The sequence below is a fragment of the Podarcis cretensis genome (assembly GCF_951804945.1).
Source record: "Podarcis cretensis genome assembly, chromosome: 6".
NCBI lineage: Eukaryota > Metazoa > Chordata > Lepidosauria > Squamata > Lacertidae > Podarcis > Podarcis cretensis.
The window spans coordinates 100,310,174-100,324,943 of NC_137175.1; the positions used below are offsets into that span (position 1 = coordinate 100,310,174).

The 14,770-nt window shown below is 43.6% G+C and overlaps 1 long non-coding RNA gene across 1 annotated transcript; it reads right to left on the minus strand.

Moving 5' to 3' along the window:
* Window positions 1-3,957: 3,957 nt before the first annotated feature.
* On the minus strand, window positions 3,958-13,819 carry LOC307218938. Its single transcript, XR_013840160.1, has 3 exons — window positions 13,059-13,819; window positions 7,265-7,403; window positions 3,958-5,469 (listed from the first exon to the last, which is right to left on the minus strand). It is a non-coding gene; the product is annotated as an uncharacterized lncRNA (long non-coding RNA).
* Between the last annotated feature and the right edge of the window lie 951 nt (window positions 13,820-14,770).

The window sequence follows — 14,770 nt, forward strand, 5'->3', positions numbered from 1 at the left end:
CCCTGCTCCTCTGCTCCAGTTTAGTGGCTGCCACTTGAGGTGGGTAGAGGTAGAGGGACCCCTGACTATTAGTCGTGGCCGACTCTGGGGTTGCGGCGCTCATCTCACTTTATTGGCCAAGGGAGCCGGCGTACAGCTTCCGGGTCATGTAGGAACTGCTAATATTTTGACACTGTATCGTATGCATTTTTCAAGTACATCTTACTTGAAGATCCAGGTTAGCATGTCCTTATTCAGGATGAGGGAAACCTTTGATTTGGTTTTCATTTTAAGACAAACCTCTCTACTGTCTGAAATAATACACAAACTGAAATGCAGACATCCTTTGAAATTTGCACTTCTTTGAATTTTGCAGTGCATGTGAAGGGGTTTCAGCTGGTTGCTCCAGCTCAACTGCATGGCTCTCACCAGCCACTCTTGAGTTCCTATACCAATAATGTAGGAACTGTCTCCACCCCCATTGTTCTACCCGGACACTGAGGTCCAGCACCGAGGGCCTTCTGGCGGTTCCCTCACTGCGAGAAGCCAAATTACAGGGAACCAAGCAGAGGGCCTTCTCAGTAGTGGCGCCCACCCTGTGGAGCACCTCCCACCAGATGTCAGAGAGAACAACAACTACCAGACTTTTAGACGACATCTGAAGGCAGCCCTGTTTAGGGAAGCTTTTGATGTTTGATGCATTACTGTATTTTAATATTGTGTTGGAAGCCGCCCAGAGTGGCTGGGGAAACCCAGCCAGATGGGTGGGGTATTCATATTATTATTATTATTATTATTATTATTATTATTATTATTATTATTATCATCATTATTATTATTATTACTATTATTATTACTATTATTATTGTTATTAATTCAACTTTTCTGAAACACGTGAATCTGACCTTTGGAGAGTTTGTAGGTAACCCAATTTTAACTTATCCAAAATGTCAGGGGAAGTGGGAAACTTTGGGACCCACTTCAAAGGGCATATCTGGAAGGTCCAACAGCCTATATTTCCACACTTTGCTTTGCTTTAAAGTTCTCTCACCAGAGAACTTACCCCAAGCTTGGTCTTGGCATCAAAGAATTCTCCTTTCTTCTTTTCTTTTCTTTTTTGTATATAATTTTTATTAATTTTCCAATAGAAACAAATTTATAACACAATTAAACATTAGGAATTCATCACGCGTCTTTTTTCTTTTAGACTTCCATCAGCATGTCTGATAATTTTCCGAGGTTATTACATATCTTCACATTTCTTCATTTATATTGCACTATGTATATCTTATCTTACCATGTTATTTAAACAATATTTCTAACAAACCTTCTTACAGAGCTTCTTGGAAACTTACAAACGTTATATCATTATCACAAATATTTTTAATATATTCTGTAAATTTATTCCAGTCCTCAGTGAATCTTTGGTCCCATCGGTTGCGAATCCTCCCTGTTACTCTGTCCAGTTCTGCATAATCCATTAATTTCGTTCTCCATTCTTCAATCGTGGGCAGTCCTTTCTTCTTTTCTTTTCGTTTTTTGCACCAAAAATGTGCATAAAAATACAACTGTCAGGCTTGAGGAATCCTCTCCCTTCCTCAACTGGCACACAGGCAGGGAGGAAGAAAGTTCTTACGTATGATTTGTTCCGTCACCTTGGTAACAGACAAAGAATTCCAGTCATTCCTCATAATTCCGCTTGCACTGAGCTCCTCCCCCTTCTCCCTCTGGCAACAGCATTTCCCTCTACGGTGTCTGTCAGGGGACAATTGCTGTTGAGCCCTTTGTTCTTGGACTCTTAACGAACGCCACGTTGCCTCCAGCAGCCATGTTCTATACATTGTTATACATCTTCAATATGCTGATGACAACATTGTGTGTGCACACTCGGAGGATGATCTCCAAACCATCCTAAATATATTCGCAGAAGCTTACGAAGAGCTTGGCCTATCGCTCAACATTAAAAAAACCAAAGTGCTGCACCAACAGACACAAAACAATCCCTCAGCAGCGCCACAAATCCAACTTAATAGTGCAACATTAGAAAATATCAATCGTTTTTCTTACTTAAGCAGTTATCTTTCCACAAGCCTGAGCTCTGTGAATGCAGCTTTCTCCTGATTGGAGCGTCGAGTGTTTGAGGACTGGGACATTCGCAGGAAAACCAAATTGCTTGTTTACAAAGCTGTTGTAGTACCAACTTTACTCTACGTTTGTGAATCATGTACCACTTATAAATGTCATCTCCAACTCCTCAAAAGATTCCATCAACAGTGTGTTCGAAAAAATTACATGTCACTTAGGAAGGCAGGCGAACTATTGCCAGTGTACTGGAAGAAGCAAAGATCACCACTATTGAAGCAGTGATTCAACTTTGTTGGACTGGTCATGTTGTTCAGATGCCTGATTATCATCTTCCAAAGCAACTACTCTATTCCCAGCTTAAAAATGGTAAGTGTAATGCTGGTCGACAACAAAAGAGGTTTAAAGATGTTCTCAAGGCGAATATTAAAAAATGTAGTATAAACACTGACAACTAGAAAACACTGACCTGTGAGTGCTCCAATTGGCAAACAGCCTTTCCTAAAGGCGTCATGGACTTTGAAGAGGCCCAAACTCAAGACAAAAGGGAGAAATGAGCTAAGAGGAAGACAGGTTTGACAGATCCTCAGTGTGAACAACTCCCACCCAGAAACCTATGTCCCCACTGTGGAAGGACATGTCGATCCAGAATAGGCCTCCACAGTCACCTACGGTCACACCATTAAGACCGCATTAATGGAAGACAATCTTACTGAGCTATGAGTGATCGCCAGAGAAGAAGACCACACAAAGAAGACCACACTCTTTGTGTGTCTCAGGTTCTGTCAGGGAGGATTCTGAGGAGCAATGGGCAGAAGAGGCAGAACAGGGAGCGGAGAGCAGTCAGGGAGAACAGGGGCTCAGAGATGTTGGAGAGCCCTGCAACCACCTAGAGGCTAAGGAAGGAAGCTCAGAGTCAGGAAGGGAGGGGGCTTTCAAATCAGCACAGACAAGGAGGGAAATGAAACGTAAGGATCAAAGAATCTATGATTCTATGATTCTATGATTCTATGTCTCGTGCTATTCCCATGCCTACTTTGTTGGCACGGGAATCGTAGGAAGCCACTCCCTGAATCTGACTCAACGGGTTTGGAGGCGTAATTCTGAACTGTAGCTGTTCTTGTATATATGTAATAAAGACTGTAAATACCGTGCTGTGGTATTACTGTGCTGGAGTGTCACTGCGAAGGGGAAACACCACCTTTACAGGTTCAGATGTAGCCTGAATACTGTCAGCTGATCCCACAAGCCAATCAGTACCCACTATGTTTGGCCATATGATGGCCAACCATCTAAGCCAGCTCTTCCATCAGTCTACCCGCTCTGGAACATGTCCATCAACCTGCCCACCTTTGCCCAGATGAACTGCCTCTGACCCTTTCGGATCGCGGACCACCAGGGGTGGAAGTTGAACCCGAAGAGCAGCCTGTGTCTGAGCTTGACTGAAGTCTAGCCTTACCATGTGACTTTGTCTCTCCATCTCCTGCTTTTTACAAAAATAGAACAGACGTGTGACTACAGCATGTGTCTGCTGCTGTCACTTCTGGTTTGATTTTTAGACACATCCCTGCCTTCACTCTGGCTTTTCCTGACTGACCCCTCTTTATTTCCCTTCCTAGTTATGACCTGTTTAATTGGATTATAAGCCTCTGGATGGGACCCATTTTATTTTTTAAATCATTGTTTGGTGCCAAGGGTTTTAGCACTTCATAAACAAAAGGGAATAATTGTAACGTGATTATTTCCCTGATGCGCCTGTGTTTCTGGACAGCTAGATGGCTCAACACTCTGACTATTAACTTCAAATTGTTATCATTAGTATTAGTATTAGTATTAGTATTTAGACCCTGCCTTTTTCCCTGGTAGAATGTAAGATGGCTTACAGATAAAAACAAAAATCACTCAACACATTTACAAGGGCCTATATACTATATATGCATGTCAAAGGCACAAATCCCTTTGCTTTAGAGAAATGAATATTTCAATGATATTATCATTATTGCCAGGAGCTATAAAGAAAGAAAACTGCAGTTAATATTCTGAAAATGTGATGCTTTTCTGCAATTTAACCTTGAATGTGCCCAAGAATAGGACTTTGGACCATGCTGAATCTTGCCCTCCCACACCCTGTAACTGCTTTGCCCCTCTCCCACACCTCCTGATATCTAAAATTGTGTTCCATGGTTTGCCCTCCCTGCAGCTCATTGCCTGGTATTGTTCTTCACTTGATGCTTTCCCCCTTCTGTAATCCTGTATTTACAATTAGCTATTCTGCTCACTTCTTTGGTAATCCTTGACAGTGTATGAACTACATATATGGTTCAATTCTTTCCCTTCTGCCTATCAAATTCTGTTCATTTCCAAGGATTAAATCCTATAATTATTTGGGCAAACTGTATAAGAAAATCAGACAAGCGTCATATCCCCAGGCACTCTCTTGTTTGGATTTTCCATGACTGATGTTTGCTTCATTTGCTGTGATCCTGATTTCCCTGGATATCAGTATCACACCCTTTTGCATTAATTTACTCACTCACTGAAGCAGCCGTCTCAGATGCTGCTTTCATCTATCTCACTCATTCTCTTTGTTTGGATCCAATTTTCACTTTGGAGCAGAATGTTTGAAATGGTTCTCCTTACCTAGTCACCAGTTCTCTTGTACATGCATTACAAAAGTGAATCGTTGTATCCAGGGAAAATCACAATATAATATTCTAGTCCTTATTGAATCTCTCTCTCTCTTTAGCACACTGATCAGTTCAGAAGTGTGGTGTAATCTCTGGCTTTGATTCAACCACTGTTCTTTATCTAAGAAAAACATTTCTAGATGTGTGTGTCTCTGTTTGGTGGCAGTGTCTTCTGGGTAACTTAAGTGTGTGTGTGTGTGTGTGTGTGTGTGAGTGTGAGTGTAATGAATTATTATCTGAATGTCCATATGATAATCAGTGGACCCATTATCCCAGAATGGTGCTCTTTCTTCAGGTGATAACTAAAGTCCAAGGAAGCAAGGCTGCATGAGGTGCATGGAAGCCAATGATTCTTGGCAAAAGGTTTGTCAAGAGTTTAAGCCACTGATAAGCCTACTGGGAAGTTTGCTGTCATTTCTGTTTTGAAGAATTTGCCAAGCCGAAAAACCCATGATTTTTTGATTGACTTGACTTTATTATGTAACCATTGCAAAAAGATACTGAAGAGGATAAAACATATTTTGAGTTTGGATGGTTAGTCATCTTTCTAGAATATGTTGCTTCAATCAAAACATCAGGAGTCAAATGCTGTACTCTGAGGATACTCACTGCCTTCCCACCCACTGAGAGAAGATGAGGAGCTCATGTGCCTCTTCCCTTCCTTTTTCTGTCTTAGCTGTGACCCACATGGAAAGTCACACATCTAACGGGTTGGATAAAGCTGGGTAGAAATAAAATGGAGGCAAAAGGCAGAGGTGACAGGAAGCTAAAGAGATTGACTAGGAATTGATGCAACAGTGAAAGTAAGGGACATCTCCTTCAGGACTGAGGACAGCTCCTGGGTAGATAACTTGCTCCAACAACCTCTACAGTTGAGAACTGCAATGATGCTGAACATGCAGTTGTCCCTGAATAATGACTGCTATGTCTCTATCCCCACAAAGCCTCTTCATACGCTAGTAAAATTTACCTGTTTCCTGAAACTTTAGTTTTGTGTATTTTCCTGCTCCACACTACAATGATAAGAATGACTTTAGGACACAGGAATGATAAGCTAAACAGGGGAAGAGGGAGGAGCTAAATGTCAAATTGGTAGCGGCCACACTTTTAGTACCATGTCCAGTTTGGCTCATATTGGTATAGACGTGATGAAAGTTTCCTCCTAAACCACTGGGATAAGACAGATTCAGCATGGAAATTTATATTATTAAATGACGTGTATAACCTTTTAATGTTTCATTAGAGGCCATATATTCCAACTCTTCAGTTTAAGTTTTCAAAGTGAATATGACAAGTAAAACACTATGCATTATATCTCTATAAGGGGCATAAGCCGTTTGAGGGGGCATATTTGGTCCATGCGAATAAATAAATAAATAAATAATCAAAACACATTTTTGATTGTCCTGATGCATACAAGATCTGTTCCTAAGATATTTTTTAATTACGATGGACAGCTCTCTAAATCAGAATAATTCATAAACATTCTGAATGATCATAAATCATGGATGCATATGCATGTATATTTGTTTTTAAATAAGTTGTACCATGTGTGATCTTTGATTCCCACCCCCACCCCCAACTGGTAGGCTAACAGCAGCTACAGACACAACAAAGATTTGGATCTTTGCTTCCAGCTTTCCAGCTTTGTATAGGATGTTTATGAAAGTTATAAATCTGGCTGCATATAAGACCAGAAACATCCACATGAGCAGTTCTAAACACATGGATGGATTTCAATCTAGGGGAAAATTACAGGCTTGTGCAATATATTTAAAAATTTATTATGTATAGCCTGGATGGTTTATATTCTGCTCCTTTTGCTTGCTGTCATAGCTAGGGGAGCAATGAGGTCAGAGGGGTAGTAACTTCAGCTAGCATTTAATTTTTAATGGCAGTTCTGTCCAGAAATATTACTATTGATTGCCAGCACTAGGAAAGAGCCAATTGTTCAAGCAGGGAGAAATGGATCTCCTTGCATGCTATTTATTTCAAGTTAGAGGTAATAAACAGTTGCCCAAGGAATGGCAGCAGCAGAGAGTAACTTGTGTTTAAGCCTGACAGTTCATCTTTAAAGAAGGCAGTCAATAAAAGTAAGACTTGATGTGGAGGCTTCAAAAAGTTCTTTACTCACATAATGATAAATCACTGGGAGGGATTATTTATTTCCTAGCAAATAACCACCACTACCTGCTTCAGAGTTGCTCCTCTCACCTATGCAAGGATTAAAACACTGTTCTTTTAAAACAGTATATTAGACTGTCAGCTAGTGGCTAGTGTAATAATTCCTAGATGCCTTAAGAAGGAAAATATTTACAAATGAAATCATATTTATAGGCCATTGTGTCCGATAGCCTGGATTAAATTTAGCCACAGCTCCAGGCAACATAAGTAAATAGATAAGAGTGAGGAAATGAGGTATGATGTCCTTAAATGTTATCGAACATTTCTAGGAAGGAAAGATGGCTTACACAGATGTGAATAAAGGTGGAAGTTGTAACCCTAAATATATTCACCAGGAAGTTTTCTGTTGCAGCTCGGCTGCAAGGGTCTACAGCTCCCCACGCATGGCTTTAAAACATCCAGATATCATGATGAAAGTCCGTCACTCTCCTGAACCTTGGACTATGGAGATGTCAGTTCTGCTGCTGAACTCTGACCGAAGGAGAGGACAAAAGAAGAGCCTGCGGGATCAGGCCAGGGGCTCATCTAGTCCAGCACCCGGTTCTCACAGTGCCAGTCAGATGCCTAGGCAAGGCCCCAAAGCAGGACCCCAGCACAGCAGCACTCGCCCCACCTCTGATTCAGAGCTATTCTGCCACTGGCGGAGGGGGGCGGGGAGCGCACCGCCCCTGGCACCACAATCCCAGTGGGGTGCCATCATGGCTGCCCCCCCCACGCTGGGCCCCACGCCCCCGCAAGACGCATACCACACCCCCAGGATGCGCGCCATGCCCCCCGGGACGTGCGCCAGCCACACCCCGGCTGCTCTCTGCGCCCCGTGCCGGAGCCACTGGTTAGAACATAGTCACCATGACTAGTTAGCCATTTTTAGCTTTATCCTCCATGAATTTGTGGAATCCTCTTTTAAAAGCCATCCTGGCTGGTGGCTACCTCTACATCTTGTGAGAGTGAGTGATGCACTGTGCAAAACGGGCTTTGTTTTTCCTAAAATCAAAAAGGAAGCGTCTCCACAGCAATAAGAAAAAAGAGCTGGGTTGTGTGGCACAGCCCGACCCTTATTAAAACTTCCAGGTCAGGCTTGCTCACAGGACAGGTTGCTTACTTACAATTTCTGTCTCCCATCAGAAGGAACTGGTTCTGACACCAAGATAATATCCCTTTTCTTATTTCTTTGAAGGATAGGCATAGATGAGATTCAGAAGACATGAGGCATACATAGTTCAAAAGTAATTGGTATGGAAAGAGCTACAAAAGGTTTTCTTGTTTGTTTTGTTTTTTCCAAAAGAAACAAGCAGATACTAAGTGTTTGAGTTCATCGTCTTTTTTTAGCAGGCTAATCTTTTTTGGTGAGACCCAGGACAGCCAAGTGATACAGCCTGTCAGTAAAGCTGCCATAAAGCAGACTGGCACGTCCACCAGCATCAAGGAGTTGACTTTTTGTCCTTAAGGTACTCTCCTCCTATAATTATTGCACATCTTTAGAAGCCTGTGCAAATTTGCATTCTGCAAACCTCAGCTAAAGTCAGATCAATGGAGTTCAGTGCTTGCAGGAAGACCGAGACTAAGTGGGAATGGAAGCAGAGTGTGCCAGACCAGACCCAAATGGCATCTAGTCCAGCATCCTGTTCTCACAGTAGCCAACCAGATGCCCACGCAAAGCCTGGAAGCAGGTAACACTCTCCCTACTCTTTAGCAACTGGCATTCAGGGCCATACATAAGTCATCCTGGCTAGTAGCCATGGATACTCCACAAATGTGTTTAATTCTCCTAGAAAACCATTCAAGTTTGTAGAATCATAGAATCATAGAATCATAGAATCATAGAGTTGGAAGAGACCACAAGGGCCATCGAGTCCAACCCCCTGCCAAGCAGGAAACACCATCAGAGCACTCCTGACATATGGTTGTCAAGCCTCTGCTTAAAGACTTCCAAAGAAGGAGACTCCACCACACTCCTTGGCAGCAAATTCCACTGTCGAACAGCTCTTACTGTCAGGAAGTTCTTCCTAATGTTTAGGCCTTTGACCATTTTGGTTGCCCTCCTCTGGACACGTTCCAGTTTGTCAGTGTCCTTCTTGAACTGTGGTGCCCAGAACTGGACACAGTACTCCAGGTGAGGTCTGACCAGAGCAGAATACAGTGGCACTATTACTTCCCTTGATCTAGATGCTATACTCCTATTGATGCAGCCCAGAATTGCATTGGCTTTTTTAGCTGCCGTGTCACACTGTTGGCTCATGTCAAGTTTGTGGTCAACCAAGACTCCTAGATCCTTTTCACATGTACTGCTCTCAAGCCAGGTGTCACCCATCTTGTATTTGTGCCTCTCATTTTTTTTTTGCCCAAGTGCAATACTTTACATTTCTCCCTATTAAAATTCATCTTGTTTGTTTTGTCCCAGTTCTCTAATCTGTCAAGGTCGTTTTGAAGTGTGATCCTGTCCTCTGGGGTGTTAGCCACCCCTCCCAGTTTGGTGTCATCTGCAAATTTGATCAGGATGCCCTTGAGTCCATCATCCAAGTCTTTGATAAAGATGTTGAATAAGACGGGGCCCAAGACAGAACCCTGTGGCACCCCACTAGTCACTCTTCTCCAGGATGAAGAGGAACCATTGATGAGCACCCTTTGGGTTCGGTCAGTCAGCCAGTTACAAATCCACTGAGTGGTAGCATAGTCAAGTCCGCATTTTACCAGCTTCTTTACAAGAATATCATGGGGCACCTTGTCAATTGCCTTGCTGAAATCAAGGTAGGCTACATCCACTGCGTTCCCTTCATCTACCAGGCTTGTAATTCTGTCAAAAAATGAGATCAGGTTAGTCTGACATGACTTATTTTTCAGAAATCCATGCTGACTATTGGTGATCACAGTATTCCTTTCTAGGTGCTCACAGACTGTTTGCTTAATGATCTGCTCCAGAATCTTCCCTGGTATTGATGTCAGACTGACTGGGCGGTAATTATTTGGGTCCTCTCTTTTCCCCTTTTTGAAAATAGGGACAACATTTGCCCTCCTCCAGTCTGCCGGGACTTCGCCTGTTCTCCAGGAATTCTCAAAGATGACTGCCAGTGGTTCTGAGATCACATCTGCCAGTTCTTTTAATACTCTTGGATGCAGTTCATCTGGCCCTGGAGACTTGAATACATCTAAACTAGCCAAGTATTCTTGTACTATCTCCTTAGTTATTCTGGGCTGTGTTTCCTCTGCTGAATCATTTGCTCCAAATTCTTCAGGTCGGGCATTGTTTTCTTTCTCGGAGAAGACTGAGGCAAAGAAGGCATTGAGGAGTTCAGCCCTTTCTGTGTCCCCTGTTTGCATTTCACCATCTTCTCCTCTGAGTGACCCCACTGTTTCTTTGTTCTTCCTTTTGCTACGAACATACCCATAAAAGCCTTTTTTGTTGCTTTTAACCTCTCTAGCAAGCCTGAGTTCATTCTGTGCTTTAGCTTTTCTGACTTGGTGTCTACACGTGCTGGCTATTTGTTTGAATTCCTCTTTGGTGGTTTCCCCCCTTTTCCATTTTTTTGTACACATCCTTTTTTAATCTTAACTCAGTTAAAAGTTCTTTAGATAGCCACCCTGGCTTCTTTAGGCACCTTCCATGTTTCCGTCTCATTGGTATTGCCTGAAGTTGTGCTTTTACTATCTCCCTCTTAACAAACTCCCAGCCATCATGAACTCCCTTTCCTTTTAGTATTACTGTCCATGGGATCTCACCCAGCACTTCCCTAAGTTTTATGAAGTCGGCTTTCTTAAAGTCAAGAAATTGAGTCCTAGTATGCTTGGCTGCTCCTTTCCGCTGTACAGTAAACTTCAGAAGAGCATGATCACTCGCGCCTAATGATCCTTCCACTTCTACCCCACTAACCAGGTCATCAACATTGGTTAGGACCAGATCTAAAATGACTGTTCCTCTTGTTGCTTCTCCCACTTTCTGGACAATGAAGTTGTCTGCAAGGCCAGTGAGGAATCTGTTTGACCTTATGCTCTTGGCTGAGTTTGACATCCAGCAAATATCCGGGTAATTGAAGTCCCCCATTGCTACTATCTCCCTTCCTTTTGCATGCTTGGCCATCTGTTCCAGGAAGGCATCATTTATGTCCTCCGTTTGGCTTGGGGATCTATAGTAAACTCCCACAATGAGGTCACTGTTATTCTTCTCTCCCTTAATTTTGACCCAAATGCTCTCACTTTGGCTTTGAGGTTCTAAATCTTGGATGTATTCACAGGTATACACATCCCTGACATATAACGCCACTCCTCCTCCTTTCTTGTCTGGTCTGTTTCTCTGAAATAGATTGTATCCCTCCATTATTACATTCCAGTCGTGGGACTTATCCCACCAGGTTTCAGTGATGCCTATTATGTCATATTTAGTTTGCTGTAGCAAGAGCTCAAGCTCATCTTGTTTATTACCCATGCTTTGCGCATTAGTGTACAGACATTGAAGTCCATTAATCATTCCCCCGTGTCTCTTATTTAAGGATTTTTTCCTCCCACCACTAGGTCTGCGTGCTGTTTGCTCCATTTGGTCTATGCCATTTGGATGATCATGTTCATCAATTGATAGACTCCTACCTTCAGGAGCACTGTCTCCCTCCCCCACATTAGTTAGTTTAAAGCCCTCCTGATGAGGTTTCTGAGATTTTTGGCAAAAACATTCCTCCCAACCGTTGTGAGGTGCAGCCCATCGCTTGCCAGAAGTCCATTTTCAAGAAACTGCAGTCCGTGATCTAAGAATCCAAACCGTTCCTGTTTACACCATTTGCGAAGCCAGCTGTTCACTTCCACTATTTTTCTCTCTCTCCCTGGGCCACGTCGTTCAACTGGGAGGACAGATGAGATGACAATTTGTGCATTTAATTGCTTCAATTTCCTGCCCAGAGCCTCATAGTCTCTTTTGATCTTTTGGAGGCTATTGCTTGCAGTGTCATTGGTTCCCACATGAACCAAGAGGAAGGGGTATTTGTCAGTGGGTTTTATGATTCCTTGCAGTCGTTGAGTTACATCTTGGATCTTAGCCCCGGGGAGACAGCACACTTCCCGAGACATCTTGTCAGGCCTACAGATCACTGCTTCTGTTCCCCTCAGTAGGGAATCCCCTATCACCACTACATGCCTCCTCTTAGGTTTGGTCGGGGTTCTTCTGTGAGCTGTCCGTTCCAAGGTCACCTGCACATTCCCTGAGGACTGACTTTGCTGCTCGTCTTCATATACCTGATCGACCGTAATGAGGGAGAGATCCTCAAATGGAGTCTGCTCTTCGTCTTCCATGCTAGGGGAGAGGACCTCAAAGCAATTGTGTATTTCTAAACAATCAGAGCGAACCCTGGGTTTTCTACTTCTTTGAGTCACGTTTCTCCATATATCTGGCTCCTGTGTTGGTGAACTAGCCTCCTTCTCAGGGGAGTCCCCTGTCTCCTCCTTGGTGGAGACGGTGTGCTCTGTTGCTTCCAAGAAGAGCTCCAGCTCTCTAATTCTTTGGAGCGTAGCCACATGTTCCTCTAGTTGCTGGACTTTGTCTTTTAAGAGGGCAATCAACATGCAATTGCTGCAGGTAAAGCTGCCTGCAACCTTTGGCAAGATGGCAAACATTGCGCAGGAACCGCAGGCGACTGCAGCTGTTCCCTCACTCTCCATCTTGAAAACGTGTCGTTGGGGGTGGCTACAGCGGTCCTCCATCATAAGAAGCGTGCAGACAGGACAAATAACTCCCCCCCCAAAAAAAAACCTAGGTCTCCCCCAACAAACGTTTGAGACTAGCTCCCCTAAATCTAAAAGATGGATCAAACTGTGCGCGCTGCTGCCCTTCAAGCTCTGATATGCTCCTTCCACAGCTAATCACCTGCCTCAACAGAAACCCTGCCCCCTCTGACCTTTGCACAGGGAGAGCAGCTAATCAGCCACAAGAAACACACACAGGAGAAACCCTTTTTGCTCCTTCTTCAGCCGCTGCCCTTCAAGCTCTAAGATGTTATGGTAGCAAATTTCATTGTTTATCTTCTGTCCTTCCAACACACATGTCCACAAGACCAGGACAGCAGCCCATGCAGATCCATATAGTGATGGATTTTCGTGGAAGGAAAAGTGAAAGAAGCGGAATGTAGAAAGAATTAGAAATCCTACTTACACCTGAGATGAAAAGAATCTCTTCAATGCACTGGAAACCTATTTGTTTTGTCACAAACTAGCTCCTTTTGCCTGGACTAGCTATCCTCAAATGGTTGCTCTTCCCAAAGTGCTCAGCCAAGTCACTCAGCAGGGGGACGTGTCACAATGGAGGACATGACACCATTACTTTACCTACCTGGCTTAACAATGGGCATTGTTCCCCTTAATATTCACTTTTCAAATATATATTTCAGTGGGTTAAGCAGTTTTATTCAATTTATTTAGAAAAGTTCTAGACCCTGCTTCATCTAGCACAGTGCATTTCTGGACAGGACAGGAAACACCATGCATACACACACATTTTTCAACATGGCGGGGTCACCAAGGGAAAACACTCCTGGCCTAGACTATGGCTGCTGTTTCTCAATTAATAGTTAAAATTAACCTCTCTCAAAACCCTGTATTGATCTGTCCAGTATTATGATGGACAGGAGCAAGACTTCACCCTTAGACCTTAGATGAGCCATTAGGAAAGCCAAAAAGAGGGAGCTCCATGCTCCTCCCTCAACTCACTTAGAAGACAAAGAATTTGAAGGAGAGTTTTAGGGTTGGCCATCGTGTGAACTAAAGGGGAACAAACAGGGTTGCAGGCTGTTAAAGGCAAGAAAGCTGGGGAGAGGGTCAGAACACGGTGGTAGATTTCTTCCTGAATCCACGGCTGCTGTGAAGCAAGACTCTCTCAGAAATTTAATGCTGTGAACCCCTCCATCTCAGCTGTGAGTCCTGGCCTGGCAGCAAGCCTCTTCCACCTGGCCTGGGGTGGGCGGGGCCCTGACTGACTGACCAACAGACTGAAACTTTGGAAGTTGAGTTGGGATGCTGTCCCAGTTCTGTTGTCATCGCCCCACCTGTCAAAGATGTTTTAAACTGCTTTAATCTGATTTTAATTATTTTGAATTGTTTTAAACTGTTGTAACTGGTATGTGTTTAAATTCAAGATTCTTTGTGGGGTGTGCCTGGGAAGAGGGGAGTGGGAGAGAGCAGTGGGTGCCCCAATCACAGTGGTTCAGGGTAGGGGCAGATATGGGGTGGGAGTTGGGACAGGCCGTGTGCCAACCCTTCCTCCAACCTGGGGAACTGCAGTTGTCCTCTTAGCCAGCCCTCAGGTCTTTGCCTTTTGTTGTTGAATGCCAGGTCAGCTCAGAGTAATAATAAATAATAATAATACAAAATAATTAAACAACACAATATCCTTCAAACAAAAATTAGACCGAGAAGCAATAAGGAATCCTGGTGTGTCCTAACTGACTTGGATAATCAGCTGACAATATCGAAGCTGGCAAGGTCAGCTGACTTTATTCAGGCTGGAAGTGCAGCACAGAAAGGACATCTTTTTCTGTAAGGTCTAGTCTGCCTCATCTCTGAGGACACCAGGTACTTGGGGCAGAAGAAGTAAGGCGCTACTGGAGACTGGCTGCTGAAGGCCTAGCTCATGGCCCCCCTTGGCACCTTATAGACCCTACCATGTACTCATTCTATGCTGAGCAACGCCATAAGACAAACACCCCCCCTCCCTCCACAAACGTGTGGCATAAATAATGTGCAACACCCAGCTGCTTCTCCTTAACATCCTCCCTGACAGGGAGCCAGGCAGAGGGCCTTCTCGGTAGTGGCACCTGCCCTGTGGAATGCTCTCCCATTAGATGTCAAGGAAATAAACATCTACC